Below are 17,150 nucleotides of genomic sequence, written 5' to 3' on the forward strand. Positions count from 1 at the left end.
AGGAGCAGGGCATGTCAATATCATAGGTAGTGTCCAGTAAAGTAAAATAAGTGGCGTGCAAAAAATATTTGAATAAACTTGGGCTATAAAATTTGTCTTGAGGGGCGAGATTACAGATAGTGTTCCAGGGTTTTACAATTCTATTGAAAAAAGAAGCTTGAAAAGTTGCGGTTTTACAGTAAGCAGGTTTTAGTACGAGGGTGGGGTTCTTAGAGCGGGACCGGCCATGTGTGGTAAAAGTAACATATCGTTCAATTTTTAGGTCAGTATATCCAGAAATACAGTTATAGAGAAATAAAAGATCTCTCAGTTCCCTGTCATATGTTAGTGGTAACAAGCGAAGAGTCAGCAATCGTTGTTTGTAGGACATCCTCCCGATTCTAGTCCTTAGTATCCAGCGAGTGGCGCGCCTCTGGACTCTTTCTAAGATTGTTCTCAAATTGACACTAGCAGGAGACCAAACTTCCGTGGCATAAGTAAGCTGTGACTTCACGAGAGATAGATAAAGTGTCCGCCTTACTTTGATGTCGGTCATAAGTGGGCAAGTTCTCTTTAAGAGTCCCAGCATTCTATTAGCCTTGAGTACAATACGCGTTACATGCGAGTCCCACGTTAGATTTTTAGTAATAGTTACACCGAGGTCTTTTTCTTCCTGAACGCGTTGTATGTTTACCTCGCCAAGGTGATATTCATGATTTACAGGTGTTTTCTTTCGCGTAATTGTTAGCACTTTGCATTTGAAGGCATTGAACTTCATATTTGATTCGTGGCTCCAGGTGTTTAAACTTGTCAGATCCTGCTGGAGAATAGCACAGTCCTTCACTGACAAAATAGTACGGTGCAGCTTGGTATCATCAGCATACAGAGCGGTGCTGGTTTGCTCATGGATGACATCAGGGAGGTCATTGATAAATATCACAAAGAGGAGTGGGCCGACAAGACTACCCTGGGATACACCGGAAGTGACCGGTAGACGCTCAGAGGCGGTGCCGTCAATCACAACCCTCTGCGATCTGTCCTTTAGGTAGTCAGAAAACCAATCTAACAGTTGACCTGTGACACCGTACCATTTCAGCTTTTCAATAAGAATGACGTGATCAACTGTGTCGAAGGCCTTGGCAAAATCAAGGTACAAAATATCCGTCTGTTTATTTTTGTCGAGTGCCTCCCCGATTGAATGAAGTACGGATAAGAGTTGCGAAGAGCATGAACGGGAACGCATGAATCCGTGTTGTAAGGATGTAATTGATTGCGAGACATGGGAATAAAGTCTATTACAAACGCAGCGTTCCATAACTTTACTCACAATTGGTAAAAGTGAGATTGGTCTGTAATTTTCAGCTGGCTCTAAAAGATCTTTTTTATGAACCGGAGTAACATCAGCTGACTTCCATTCTGATGGGAACCGCCCAGTACGCAGAGAATGGTTGAATAGGGAACAAAGACTTGGCGCGATCTGCTCACTGCACTCTTTAAGAATACGCGCAGGAATTCCATCGGGGCCAGTGGCTTTTGACGGATCCAAAATAAACAAGCAATCTCTCACCTCGTTGAAAGATAGTGTGATCTCAGAAAGTTCCATATTTATTCTCATGGGATACATTTGCAAACTGCGTGCTTTGTCCTGCTTGGATGATGTAAACACAGAGCAGAAATAAGCATTAAAAGGCTCAGCCTTTTCGGCTGCAGTTTTTGCTGATTTCCCGTCAAAGGTGATCTCAGTATTCGAGCCCGGTCGATGATGTAGGATAGCTTTGTGATAGTTCCAGAATAGTTTAGGGTTTTCCTTTAAAGAGCCTTCAATTTTAAGGAGATAGTCGCGATGTTTTTGTCGAACAAGTTTCTTGATTTCATTGCTTAAAGATCTAAGCTTTAGCTTCCGTTCCACGGTTTTGTTTTCACGATATTTCCTCAGGGCACGGTACTTTCTGCGTAATGCAGACTTAACTTCCCTGTCTATCCAAGGAGGAGAGTTGGTGTCTCTAATGGTCTTCATTGGGACACATTCAGCAACTGCTGCTAGAAATAAATCTTTCCACCGAGACCAATAGATGTCAACATCGTCGGAGTGCGACATGTCAGAAGGTAGCAGCTGTAGGCGACTTCGCAGATCGTCAAAATCTGCCCTTCTGTAGTCGTACGTTTTACGGCGCACACGCTTTGATCGCTTGAATTTCAGTCGGATAAAAAAGTCCACCAAATAATGGTCAGAGGGAAATTCATTTTGCAAAGGAGAAGTTGTAGAAACATGGTCTATGACTTCGGAGAAGTTACATAGAAGCAGATCAAGTTTGTTTCCAGCAATATGCGTTGGACCTTTGATAAACTGACGAAGAAAATTATCCTCCATAAGGTCAGAAAAAGCTTCCTCTTCCGCCGTTCCGCCTAAGCTAGTTGAGGTAGACTCGTCCAGTGACCATTTAATTGATGGAAGATTGAAATCGCCAACTAAGACCATACAGGCCATTTCGGAATTTTGTTGAAGAGAGTGGTTCAGCAGATTTAGATCGTCAGGACCAGGATCTGGATGATAAAATGTGTAAAGGATAACTGGTTTAGAGCTATCCTTAAACAGCTCAACGGCTACAAGTTCGATTTGTTCTCTCTCCAAGTCAAAGCGGCGGTTAGACCGGATGTCAATTTTAACAGCAGTCAGCACTCCACCTCCGGTCTTTCCTGTTCTATCCTTACGATAGATGTTATACCCAGTAAGTATTTCAGATGACAGCACTGTGTCGTTGAGCCATGTCTCGCAAATGGACACAACATCGTACGAGTGGCGGTAAACCAACTGTTGTAAAATAGTTAATTTGCATATTTTGCACGAAGGTTTACCATCAAGCGGGACGAAGGCTTTGACACTTCTTGCGTTTAAGTGACGGTGTTCATACGCCTGAAATGAAATGCGACATATTCGCCGTTTCCCAATGTTTGGTATCCCATAAATATGGGTTATTAACCACGCGTGAGGTCAAGATGGCTGGATATTGGCCAAGTTCTTTTTCCTGCGTGTTTATGGACCGAGACGGAGTCAAGTCGATCAACACGCAAAAAAAGAACGAGGCCGATGTCCAGCCATCTTGACCTCACGCTTGGTCAATAAAGGATTTATTATATGGAAAAGTGTTATTTTACACGACAGATGTAACGGAGGGTGTAGCTCAGGAAAACTGCTTCATTTGCTCAGCACTGGTTTATTTGATGTCTTCTCTCTGTTGTATCCAGCAATCAATTAACTAACTCGAACGAAAATTGTCGTTTAAGGTCGCTCGCAGTACATCCACGCACTGAGCTGTGATTGGTCGGTTCGTGAATTCTTAAGAATGAATGAGAACACTGGAAACAGTGGTTTCTTTGATAGCCGAATGTGTGCTTCGAGCTCAACGTAAAAACCTAGGGTCTATGAATTGTTAACCCAAAACTAACTTCTAGATTGTAGATTTGGTACCAATCACAGTTGTGGTTTGACAAAATGCCTTTAAACCTAAGCTGAACGTGATCCTAATTTTATCAGCAGCAAGCGTAAAACAAAAGCTATATTATATGACAGAGTATATATTTGTGCGTGGGTAAGCTAACCACTAATTACACTGCAGAACGTACCATTGTCCGATGGTATCGGAAACTAGGATTTACGCAGTTCTTTGATCATACGCACACGTATTTAATCTAAGAAACTTACTATATAATCGAACACCTAAACCTACTAAGATAATCACGCAAGTTGTATTCTCAACAAGTAGAGCTAATACCAATACCCAAGCAAATTTCCTGGCTTTACAAATTGACCGTGGGAAAGTTTGCTAATATAGTAATTAGCTATACGAGTGAGTTAAAGTGACAAGGTGACTTTGTTCCTCGGTATTACAAACTTACAAACTTACAATCGGGAACTCCGCCTTACGATCACCTTGTTAATACGGTCACCCCGCTAATACGGTTTGGCCTGTCCCGATTGTGCTCGTAAAATGCTGGAAAGCTGCTCACTGGAATGCCAAAAAGTTGCTACCTAAATTATATTTCTTTATATTTTTACATAAACGTTAATTAAAAGCTTTATTTTGCTAATTGCTAACATCAGTCAAGAAAGATAGCTTGAAACTTAGCTTGAAAGAGTTGCTTTCAAATATAGACGAAATTTAAGGATGCTCTTAAGTCTAACGGAAAAAAAATATTAGGCCTGCGAAACGTTGTCAAGTGACAGGTTATGTGTTCAAACTTCAAAAGATTGAAGAATGTTAAAAAAAATTCCGCATAAATTGAAGTTTTCTAAGAAATCGCTGACTTTTTTGTGCTTGATATGTGCTCTAAAACTATATTTTGCTAAAAAGTTGCTCAGAAAGTCAAAACTTGCTCGAGGTTGCTAGAACCGCAAAAAGTTGCTCCAAACGCCAAAAGTTGCTCCAAAGTTGCCGAATAGTTCAACATGCACGCTTAAGAGATATAAGAGGCCAATCTTACCCCATTTATGACTAATCACGCACGTTATTTCATCGGTTGACATTACATTTTTTTTCGGTAGCTGGAAGCATACTTGAGAAAATCTTGATAGGCAGAAAGTAACAATTTCCAATTTTCAAAACCGCGCGTGTTGCGAAAAATTTTTGAAGGATAATAAACATAATAGCCTCCATTTGGTGCGAAAAGATGCTCGCACATTTGTCCTTGGACATTATCTGTTCCTCAAAGCTCACAGTTTTCCGTGAGCGTAGAAAACTGTTCGCCTCTTGAAACAGATAATGTTCGCGGACAAATATCTGAGAGTATTTCCGCGCCAAATATAATAAAGGCTATTTTATAATTCATCAAATATTTTCGTTCGCACGCGATTGGTCTAAACGCGTCATGTGACAGAGTATGTCCTAGCTAAAACGGGCGAATATCCGGTGATATTCCCTGATTTTAAAAAGATCTCACGTCTTGCGAAAAGTATTTGAAGGACAGTAAACACGATAGCTTCCATTTGACTTAACTAATATTCTCGGATATTTGTACTTGGACATTAACTGTTCCTCAAAGATCACAGTTTTCGCTTTTCGCTTCTCGGAACAGATAACGTCCAAGGGCAAATATCGGAGCTTATTTTCGCCCCAAATGGAGGCTATTTTTATGTATCTTTTCCTTTCTTTCTTTTTTCTCTTTCCCAGATGTAGATTCTGTGGAAAAAAAGAAAAGCCTATGTATCACAAAATGTGTTGAGAATTAAAATACATTTGCATTGGGTGCCAAAGTTTATGTACCATCCTACGGAATTGCTAATACCCAACAGCGGCAATACTATTAATTGAACCAAAACGGCGAGGTTCCATGTTAGTCCCCGCTCAAAAAATGAAACTACAACGTTCCAGATAAGGCTAATGTTCCGCTTTCCGAGATACGACTATGCGCAGAATTCTCTGCTAATACCCGCATAGTCCCGGGATTGGGAGGCGAGGATTGACATTGACTGGTGCATTGGAAAGACAGTTTTGTTCGCCTGCCTTGCTAGTAGGTAGTATAGGAACTGCAATCTCCCGTTTAGTTTTCCGTCAATGCAGATTGGGAAATTTATCACAATCTCCTAGACACTTCAGGGTGTTGACTTCTGGCACCGGATAGTATGGAAATATGTCACCACAGTAAAATATGACGAAGATTACCTCTGTCAGAGCCTTGCTTTGTTGTCTGGCTGTGCGGTTCTCTAGGGTGCGCCTGTGAAACGCTCCCGTGGGGACTATCCAGACGTTGTATCGCGGACTCTGTCTCCCCAATTTCAGCTGCCAGTCGGTCGTCATTTGCGTGAACTGAGCCAACCGATTTGTGTGAGGTTTCTACCAAACTAATCTGCAATTAAACTAACAAATTAAGAATCTTCGCTGATATTCTCAAAAAGGAAAGTACATTTTTTGCTGACAAAATGCATCTGAGGTGTACCTAGCTGAATGCAAACAAAACTGGTCATACTCGGAAATGGTCAAAACTAAACTTACTAACGGGCGTCTTTGTTATGCATCAGGTCTAGTTTAAAGTTGAAATAGGGACTCAAAAGAAGTAAACAATATCAGAATAGCAAACTAATTATATTTTTTTTGCAAAAAACAAAAATAATTGTAGAAACATTAGATGTTACTCACTGGGCTTTTGAAGTCTTTCCTGGTGTCCTGGATGCGTCTGGGAGATTGATCGCTGGAGGAGTTCGACACTGTGAAGAAAAGATAGGTTTTTGTTTTTCACTTGTGTTACACGTTTTTGCAGATCAACCCTTGACATACTAAATTGTTTCTACACGCACAAATTTAATTTTACTCGAAGAATTTTGAGGCTACGTCTACACTGCGCCGGAGAAATTTGAACGCATCTTCATTTCTACGGTTAGGCCTATCGTCCACACTAATCGGTCCGCACGAAAACGGAGCTTTTCAAAAACGCTCTCCAAACCGGAGGAATTCGTTCTCAAATTTCTCCAGCGTAGTGTGGATGGGGCCTGAAACCTCAGTTCAATGAAAAATATGAAAGCGCCATGCGCTCTATTTCACTCACGTGGCCAGCAGTCATACACATTCATTGGAACAAAAGAAAGTGTTTAGATAAGACAAGAGTTCAGCTCCTACAGGATTGGTTAGGTACACCAACATGGCCCCCATTTCATTGTTTTTGGCTACCAATATGGCTGCTGTGACGTCATGTGAAAACACTCTATGAGGTACAGGTAAAGTCTGTGTCGGGCAAAGTGGTCCATACCGCCGGAGCTTACTCACGTTTCCTGGCATGATGCGACCAGGGGCCCGTTTCTCGAAAGCTCCGGGAACTTTTCGGGCCCGGAAAGCCATTTTTAACTAGTCTGTATCTAAAATCAGAGAGGTGTATACGCCTAAAACTTTTTGTATGAAGAGAACCTCGCTCTATATTAAGAATATGTGAATGAAACAGTTCTGTAATCATAAGGTCTGAGATTTTGCTAAGGCTTTCCGGGTGTGAAAAAGTTTCGGGACCTTCAAGAAAAGAGCCCCAGGAGTATTTCTAGCTCTCTAGCATCCCGGAATGTGAGTCGACCATTTCAGGGTTATCCCCAGCTTAATTTTGCTGGTACTCACTTTTGTACCACACCTGGGTAGAGAGAGGCACTGTAAGGGGAGCAGGGATGGCGCAGTGGTTAGAGCACTCGCCTCCCATCAATGTTGCTCGGGTTTGATTCTGGCCCGGTGCCATATGTGAGTTGAGTTTGCTGTTGGTTCTCGCCTTGCTTCAAGGGGTTTTCTCCGGGTTCTCCGCTTTTCCTGCCTCCACAAAACCCAACACCTCCAAATTCCAATTCGATCAGTAGAGGGTAGAGGACGTGAACGAATTGGAATTTGGAGATGTTGGTCGGAAAATAATTGATACGCGACTCGGGCAATTTCTGCAACTTCCGAAAACACACGTGATATTGGCCTCACGCGATTACCCATGTTTATTACATCCATTTTGAAATCACGGGTGATCTTGCAATCTGATTGGCTCTCAGTGGCGCAGTTTATTCACCAATCGCACTATTTTTGCCACTACTAAACAAAACAACGAATCAGATTTCACGGTTTGTTTAAAGTAAACAATCACATTGCAGGAAAGCGAGCACTTTTGTTTGTTCTAAATCGCATCTTTTTCTGTTCTGCGTAAAAACCGACCACTTGATGAATAAAATATTGGTACTGACCAAAATCTCATATTGCGCGGTTTCAAAATGGATTTAGTAAAGTGATAGTTGAACTAAGTGGAGTGTAATTTTGGTCTGGAATTATACGTGATTTCAAATAGAACTCTTGCTGCACGTTCGTTCGGCTTTGAAATCACGTGTATGATTTCAGACAAATTACACTCCACTAAGTTCAAAATTGTAAGACACGAGGTCGAATTGAACTAATCGCATCAATAACAAATATCGAGATTAAGGTGTTTTGAGAACTTTGTTTCAACGAAAAAGTCAGTAGCATTTTCCATAAGTTTCAAAAACTGTATGGAACATGAGAAAGAGGATAACTGACGTGTGAATGGCGGAGGTGTCTAATCTCAGGTATCCAATTATAAAAAGTTGTAATTGGACCCCGCGTGATCGCGCGCCGATTATGTGACAAACATGGGCGCGGAGCCGGAACCAATCGCGACCAAGATCGATTAAGATGCAAATGACAAAAACACACTTACCATCTCCAAACTCCAGCTTCTTTTTAACTTCTGAAGGAAGCGAATCCACTTCAGCCGTACGCGCTGCAGTCTCGGGTGTTAAGTCCCGCCTATCTTTCTCATTTGTCGTACTTGTATCCTCTGTGAATGTGTATGTAGAGAGAATTATTACTGATATTTAACATGTATCGGTGTTACGTGTCAGAACAAATCCGTAATGAGATGAATAAGATATCACATATTCGAATACACCTCAAACATGAAACTGGTTTTCACTATCGCATAAGCATAAGCAATATATACGTATCATATACGCCGACGCAGTGAGGTCATTTTTTAAAAGCAGCGCCTTTTGTTCGGAAATTGTCAAACGATAGGAACTAATTACCAAAAAATAAATCTTACTTCTATCTGCTAAGACGCTAATGAAAGCTTCAAAGGCTTCCAAGTATTGGAAAGAATGTATTATTATAAACAGTCGTCTCTCTCTTTGCACTTTTTCAAATTTCAGGTGCGACTCGATTGAAACTACATTTGACATTACAAAGGGGTAGAACTGAACGATAAAGCTACTGAAGCTAAGTTGAACATGAGTCCATTAAATAGCCTGGCAACAAGTCCGAAACAAGGATGGTATGAACGGACGTGAAAAGTTATACAAAGGATCTGGTGTTTTGCGAGCTACAAGTTTGAGAGCTGTCAGTTTTGAGTTGCTCGGTTCTATGTTCGACCTTGAACTTGTATTAAAAAAAAAAAAAAGACCAGAGGAACTGCTCACTCAAAGTGAGCGGCCGCGAAGCGTTTTACTGCCCTAAACAATTATACCAAAACACCCTGTTAATGGGTTATCCATAATCTTATACTTTTCAGCAGATACCTTTTTCCGACCGGCTTTTACATTATGGTTTTTTGCGTTATAATACCACCTCGATATAAACTCAGTTTCTGCGTGACTAAGAAATTACGGCTTCTCAGAAAAAAATTGGGGAAAATCCTCAGTACAAATTAACTCCACATGAAAAGCAATATGTGCTGTACTCGACCAGCCGAGACAGATTTTCATTCACTCTTCCTTCGTTCAATAATATTATTTCCTTTTAAACATGCCATTAACAGAGTATACTTTGCTGTTCATGCCATCGATTGATTTCCTGGCCAGCATAGCAAGATGAAGAAAGAAGCTATTAATGGAGAAAAGACAGTCTAACTGTCCATTGTGATCAAATTATTCGGGTAAATTAACAAACTACTTTATCAGGCTCACCCTCGATCTTCAAGCCGCTGTCTGTCTCAGCGTTCCCAGGGGAATGTCTAAAAAAGATAAACAGAAGAAAAGCAAGTAAATTCATGAGATTAAGACGATGCCGACCACGAAGAATGAAATTTGTTCCCTGCAATACTTCTTCCTTTATTTGCTTTTATTCAACACCAGGACTATGTCTCTATCACATACTCAATGGTGTAGGTCCGTATACGCTTGATAACGCAACCTCTAACCTGTCAACCTGTCAACCGGCCAGTGTAAAACGCAGACTACGGAGTGCTGACTGCAGACCGAAGGTAAATGCAGACTGAGGGTAAGTGCAAACTGCAGACCAGGAGACCAGACCAGAAAGTCTGCACTCCGGTTAGCCTGTATAGCGCTCCATCTAGCCTGAATATCACTCGCCTGAATACCGCTCCATTTAAGTCTGATAACGCTCAAGCTAACCTGTTTACGGTTAGCTCTAAGTGTCCTCATTGAGGGAAATGGTGCCGATACGATTCTGTTAAAAAGTCTGCAGTCTGCATTTTGCCCCCGCTCTGCAAACTGCAGTCCGCAGTCTTCGTTTTACACTGACCGTCTTTCAACTTGCCCATTCCCCCTCCGCTTGTTCTCTCGCCGCTTGACTTTTCGCTTGCTCGACTGACTCAAACCAGACTGCTAGGCTCTATGCTATTTTCTGTATAGAACTGTTTTCTGAAACTAGACTTTGTCCGACACTACCTTTCTGTATCCAGATATGTTAACGGATACCAACTAACGGTGAAAAAACCTAACAAAAAAGGAAGGAGGTAATCCCAGTGTACTGGCGTTAGCTAGCTGACATTACAGCTTATTATAAGATAGGTACTGCGAGCATTAATCAAATAAAAGATCAAATTGCAGACTACAACTACACGTTTTACAGTGATCATCGCCTGGGGGACTCCTATATAAAAAATAGACGGGGGTGCTCGTCGGAAATTTTGAAAAAACCCTTAAAAGGTACCAAGATCCCTTTTTGTGGGCGTGGCTTGAAATGTTTTTCACCCCTTAGAGGTACCAACATAATTCTGAGACAAAATTAAAAGTCAGTTGATTTTCAAACATCTCTTGTCATATTTTCTGCGGCGCAAAGTCCTAAAAGGTACCGCAAAAGCTCCGCAGTGGACCTTGTGAGGCTGAACACCCTAAAAGGTACTAAAACCGTTTTTTGAATCCCTAAAAGAGACGAAGAGCACCCCCGTCCTTTTCTTTGTGGGGCACCCCCACCCCCCCCCCTCCCGAGGATTGTCGCTGCTATTGTAATTGATTTTCCATTGGTATTCGCAAAAATCTTATTTGGCAATATAAATAAAGCTATGGAACGGAATGCTTCGTTAAATATAAACTAGAAGAACTAAAGGCATGGAATATCGGCATCAACGGTGTCGCGTATATAGATTAACTCTGAACATTTCCGTTTACGACTGTGGTGAAGTTTAAAACGTGATTCCACGATCACTAACCAATTAAACCGATGGTCAAAAAAAATATAACTTCAGTGTAGAACGCGTGATTTTTAAAGCATATATAGTATTTTCGTGACAAATGAATCAGGAAAACAGTGATAGGTAGTCTTGATTATGTGGAACAGAAGTCACAAGCCTACACTCATGTTTGTGATTGAATAAATTGACGTTTCAACTAAGTTTCGTGATAATTCCTGACAAACCGTAGTCTAGGCGAACCTCTATAAGGCGCTTAATAGGCTTCGACTGTATGTAGATAAAATATTTCATAAGCACGTTTTCTGTGACTGTTGATTGGAGTCTCTTGAATCGAAGAATCGAAGGGTCGCTCGGAGCTAGAGTATTTGGAGTATTTCTTTAGAGTTACTCATACCCAGAGTGTAGATATCTGCTGTAAGTCGTTTCGTTGTCTTTTCTTTTGTCACAGTTCTATTGATTTTCATTTAGCTTGTCATTCTGCGTTTTTCTCTTTTCATTCCTGCAATCATCAATTCATTTTTAGTTTTTTACAGCAAGCGGTGTACTAGCGGCTCTGCCCACAAGTCGATAAATCTCTTTGAATCCTGTTGACTGTTTTGTGGCTCACTTTGGTTAACCTGGCGAACTCTGGTGTAAGCAAACTTTATTGTCGACTTATCAAAAACGATATCTGTAATTACTGAGTCTTGAAACGAACTCAGTTAAGGGCCCATCAACCGATCTTTTCGAGCCGTTGCTAAGGAAAATTTATTCTCATATAACCTCATCATTTTTAGTTAGTTCAGAATTATTTCATGTGTTTTAACTTTTTCATGATCAGTAACACTAGTGATGACGTCATCAGGCCACGCCCATGGTCATGTGACTAATACTGAAAAAACGCAAAGGCTCCCAGGCAAATTACTTTATCGGATTTTTTTCATTGATTTAATATTTTAATTTAAATCCTCATTACGCTATGCATATATTTTGTTTCATTTTTGAAAGGTCAGATTTTGGGAGAATCTTAAAATCTTAAAATATTCGTAATTTTTTGGAAAAAGCATGATTTTGAAAAAGGAATGCATAGCTATCTTTCCAACGTTGGCTTTAATCGAAATCCGTCGTAAAAGGCTGGATTTAATGAAAAACCGCGTTTCCTTTAGCATTTAAAGAAACGGGAAGTGCGCCCGATATATATATTGGAAGTTACCCTATCAGCGCGTGCGCAATTTACACTACCAGCGCACTTCGGTAAGATCTCTTTCTATTGCTCTTGTTTTTCCGTCTTTTCCTTATTTTGTCTTTGCTTGTACTTTTTTTACTTTGCATTTTGTGAAACACAAAGAAAAAGATCTAAAATGTAAGCGAATTTGCAAGTTATTGAGTTGTTTTTATTTTCCGCGCTCAGGCTGACGTAAGTAACCGGAAGTGAAATTTCACCTCCTTAGCAACGTGCGCAAGCGCGCGCATAAATCGGTTAATGGGCCCTTAAGGCGACGAAATACCAGATACAAAAACTCTCAACTTGTCGCGCAACATTGTTTCCTTGCAAGTTTTGAGTCGATGTTGCGCGTTTTTCACCTTGCGTGATCAACTTGTCTCGCAACAAAAAAAAATTGTTGCGGGTTGAAGAAAGTTGTTGCAAAAAGTAGAGCGCGGGTCTACTTTAAGTAACAAATTTTGGCTTTGTTGCTCGTTCTTCATCAACCCAAAACTTGCAACGAAACAATGTTGGGCGAGAAGTTGATGGTTTTTGTATCTCGTATTTAGCCGCCATTAGCATAGAATGGCACACTATCTAACCCTCACCTTTTTTCTTCGTCCGTGGTGTCTATAAGAAACAAATACAAGTTATCATCAGTAGAAGTATGAACTGGCAAAATTATTTTGATATAAGCCATGGGAGGAGTTATGAGAGTAGGCCCCGAGAGGAGACTCTTATATAAAAAAGACGGAGGTGCTCGTCGAACCTTTTCATTATTAAGGCAGTTTTGGCACCTGTTATGTCCACATGGGAGCTTCTGTGGTAAGTTTCAGAGTATTGGCCGAAACTATAGGAGATATTTGACAATCAACTGAGTCTTTATCGTTATTAAAAATGATAAAAGTGTCAGTTAATTCGTTGTTTTAGAATTGGTACCTCTTAACGGTGAAAACATTTCAAGCCACACCCGCAAAGCAAGGTCTTGGTACCTCTTAGGGATTACTTATCAAAATTTCCGACGTGCAACCCCGTTCTTTTTATATGCAAATGGCGTAGGTGTCCAACTACAGGTAACTAATTACAAAAAGTTGTAATTGGATACCCACGTGATCGCGGGCCCATTACGTAACAAACAGGCGCGCGGAGAACCAGTCAAGATCAAGAATTTCATTTATTTTTCGATTAAGATGCAAATGACAAAAACACTCTTACCATCTTTAAACTCCGGCTTCTTTTTAGCGTCTGAAGCATGTGAACCCTCTTTTGCCGGACGCGCTGCAGTCTCAGGTGTTAACCCTGGCCTATCTTTCTCATTTGTCGTCTCGTCTGATGTATCCTCTGTGAATGTATATGTAGAGAGAATTCTTACTGATATTTGACATATATCAGTGTTATGTGTCACAAACAAATCCATAATGAGATGAAGACATTATTACATACTTAAATACACTTCAAACTTGAAAAGCTGGTTTTCACTATCGCGTTAACACAAGAATGAGCAGTATATACGCAAACGCAGTGAGGTCATTTTAAGCAGCGCCTTTTGTTTGGAAACTGTCCTAGCAATAGGCCTATTACCAAAAAATAAATCTTACTGCATGTGTTGGCTGGCTTCTTCTTATGAATACAAAAGCAAAAACCGACACAACGTAGAATGATTTTTTGAAGGGGTACTATATTTCGGCTGGCCAAACCAGCCTTCTTCAGGTACAATGGAAGATTTTACATTGGTGCGTGTTTTTATGTAGCCGATCTTTACGTAATACCGGAAATACGCAAAAGTAATTGATAGTGTAAATTGAAGATAAGCATACGGTAAAATAAAACAACATGATTAAAGAACATAATAAAAGAAAACAAATGGAAACAATTAATATGTTTCTTCGCGGATGTTCAGACCATTAGGATCAATTGTTCCGCCTTTTTGAATTAAAAAAGCTTCCCTGGCCCTACGGATAGAGTCTCGGTCAGAAACGATTTTTTCGATGGGGATTAATTGCATGTCGTCAGCAGTGTGGTTAGGAGAGGACAGGAAATGTTCGGCGGCTGTAGTAGGTTTAGATTTGTTGTTAGGGTTATCTATGGTACGGCGCTGTTCATTAAATCGGTCTTAAACAATTACACCAAAACACCCTGTTAATGGATTATCCATAATCCTATGCTTTTCAGCAGATACCTTTTTCCGACCGGCTTTAACATTATTTTTTTGCGTTATAATACCACCTCGATATAAACTCGGTTTCTGCATGCCCAAAAGATTACGGCGTCTCAGAAAATAATTGGAGAAAATCTTCAGTACAAATTAACTCCACATGAAAAGCAATTCGTGCTGCACTCGACCAGCAGACATTTTTTTCGTCAAGTTTTAAAAAACCGCTTCTCACGCTTCTTTTTCGTATAAGTTTTCCTTCGTTCAATAATATTATTTCCTTTTTAACATGCCATTAACAGAGTATACTTTACTGTTCATGCTATCGATTGATTTCCTGGCCAGCATAGCAAGATGAGGAAAAAGGCTATTAATGGAAAAAAGACAGTCTGTTAATATCAACAAGAACCAACTGTCCATTGTGATCAAATTATTCGGGGAAATTAACAAACTACTATATCAGGCTCACCTTCGATCTTCAAGTCACTGGCTGCTTCCTCGTCTACAATGACATCGTAATGGTTACCAATTTTGCAAACGCAAATAGTTTTTTCCACTTTTTTCTGTGTTTTCGGGAGGATGGAACGAGTACTGACTTGACCATCCTGAACTAGCAGAATCGATATAGAAGTTTTCAAAGCATTGGCTACAACATTCGGTATCAAGTCAACCAAGTTTAAATTGTAGTCTTTGTTCTTGAAATAAGCGTTGAGGTCTTCTTCTTTGATAGCGTCAAAGTCTGAATAGAATTGCTTATTTTCTGACAATTCGTTTTTGATCGTAGTTATAAGCGATTCTACGCTGTAATCACCTTGGTCATCTTTCTCCCTCAGCCCAAGGCTAAATGCGTGAAGCATGCAATGTCCGTCTCCCGGGACAGGTATTCTTCGTTTCCCAAGGTTCCCTACATAGTCGTCGATAATTTTACTCTCGTCTTCCTCATGGTTCCCAGGGAAATGTCTAAAAAAGATAAACAGAAGAAAAGCAAGTAACTTCATGAGATTGAGACGGTGCCGACCACGAGGAATGTAACTTGTTCCCTGCAATACTTTTTTTCCTTTATTTGCTTTTATTGAACACCAGGGCTACGTCTCTATCATATACACAGTGAAGTGGGTCCGTATACGCTTGATGACGTAACCTCTAACTCAGTTAATTAGTATCGAGAGGAGAAACAGACGTGGATCTTTTTAGATTACCAACGGTCGAAGGGCCCAGATAAGCGAAACTGGAGGAGGAACAACAGGAAAAGGTGGGAAAAGGGACAACACCCTCTTCTGTAACAGACGTGCATGTTAAAGATAACTCTGCCCACCAAGTCTGGGAACCATTAAAGACTGATCAACTAATCCTGTCGGCCTTTAAACCGGTCAGTGTAAAACGAAGACTGCGGAGTACAGACTGCAGACCGAGGGTAACATGCAGACTGAGGGTAAGGGCAAACTGTAGACCAGGAGACCAGACCAGAAAGTCTGCAGTCCGGTTAGCCTGTATAGCGCTCCATCTAACCTGAATATCACTCGTCTGAACACCGCTTCATTTGAGCCTGATAACGTTCCAGCTAGCCTGTTTACGGTTAGCTCTCAATGTCCTCATTCAGGGAAATGGTGACACGATTCTGTTAAAAATTCTGCAGTCTGAGTTTTCCCCCGCTCTGCAAAATGCAGTCCGCACTTTTCGTTTTACACTGACCGCCTCTCAACTTGCCCATTCCCCCCCCCCCCCCGCTCGTTTTCTCGCCGCTTGACTTTTCGCTCGCTCGACTGACTCAAACCAGACTGCTAGCTTTAAGTTATTTTCTGCATAGAGCTGTTTTCTGCAACTAGACTTTGTCCGACATTACCTTTCTGTATCCAGATATGTTAACGGATACCAACTAATTAACGGTAAAAAAAAAACCCTACCAAAAAGGGAAGGAGGTAATCAAATGTACTAGCGTTAGCTAGCTGACATTCATGATAAAGTAGGTACTGCGAGCATTAATCAAATAAAAGATCAAATTGCAGGCTACAACTATACTTTTTACAGTGATCATCGCCCGGGGAACTCCCATATAAAAAAGACGGGGGTACCCCTAAGATCCCTTTTTGTGGGCGCGGCATGAAATCAAATATCTCCTGTCATATTTTCTTGGGCTTACTATCCTAAACGGTATCGCAAAAGTTCTCGCAGTGGACCTTTTGAGGTTGAATACCCTAAGTGGTAACAAAAACTTTCTATGTGGGAGTCCTCCCCCCGCGAGGATCGTCCCTGCTGTATTTGGTAATAGGAAAAACCTATAGAACGAAATGGTTCGTTAAATATAAACTAGAAGAACTAAAGGCACGCTTAAAAATACTGGAATATCAGCATCAACAACGTCGTGTATATAGATTAACTCTAAACATTTTCGTTTAACACCGTGGTTAAGTTTAAAACTTGATTTCACAATCACTAAGCAATTAAACCGATGGTTAAAAAAATATAACTTCAGTGTAGAGCACGTGATTTTTAAAGGATGTATAGTATTTTTGTGACGAGCGAATCAGTGAAAACAGTGATAGGTAGTCTTAATTATGTGGAACAGAAGTCACAAGCCTACACTCATGTTTGTGATTGAGTAAATTGACGTTTCAACTAAGTTTCGTGATTATTCCTAACAAACCTTAGTCTAGACGAACCTCTACTAAGCGCTTAACAGGGGTTCGACTGTATGTAGATGAAATATATCATAGGCACGTTTTCTGTGGCTGTTGATTGGAGTCTCGTGAATCGAAGAATCGAAGAGTCGCTCGGAGCTAGAGTATTTGGAGTATTTCTTTAGAGTTACTCATACCCAGAGTGTAGATATTTGATGTAAGTCGTTTCGTTGCCTTTTGTTTTATTACAGTTCTATTGATTTTCATTTAGCTTGTCATTCTGCGTTTTTTTCTTTTTACTCCTGCAATCGTCAATTCATTTTTA

General features: G+C 40.6%; 1 protein-coding gene and 1 long non-coding RNA gene across 3 annotated transcripts in view; both read right to left on the minus strand.

Annotated features, from left to right (window-relative positions):
* Positions 1 to 17,150, minus strand: part of LOC145493272 (uncharacterized) — a 219,932-nt gene that overhangs the window by 74,582 nt on the left and 128,200 nt on the right. The window lies entirely within an intron of this gene.
* LOC145493277 (uncharacterized) lies at positions 5,784 to 8,349 on the minus strand. The gene is made up of 3 exons (XR_014050111.1): positions 8,161 to 8,349; positions 6,114 to 6,181; positions 5,784 to 5,823 (listed from the first exon to the last, which is right to left on the minus strand). It is a non-coding gene; the product is annotated as an uncharacterized LOC145493277 (long non-coding RNA).

The sequence above is a fragment of the Orbicella franksi genome, chromosome 7 (genome assembly GCF_964199315.1).
Source record: "Orbicella franksi chromosome 7, jaOrbFran1.1, whole genome shotgun sequence".
Classification (NCBI taxonomy): domain Eukaryota; kingdom Metazoa; phylum Cnidaria; class Anthozoa; order Scleractinia; family Merulinidae; genus Orbicella; species Orbicella franksi.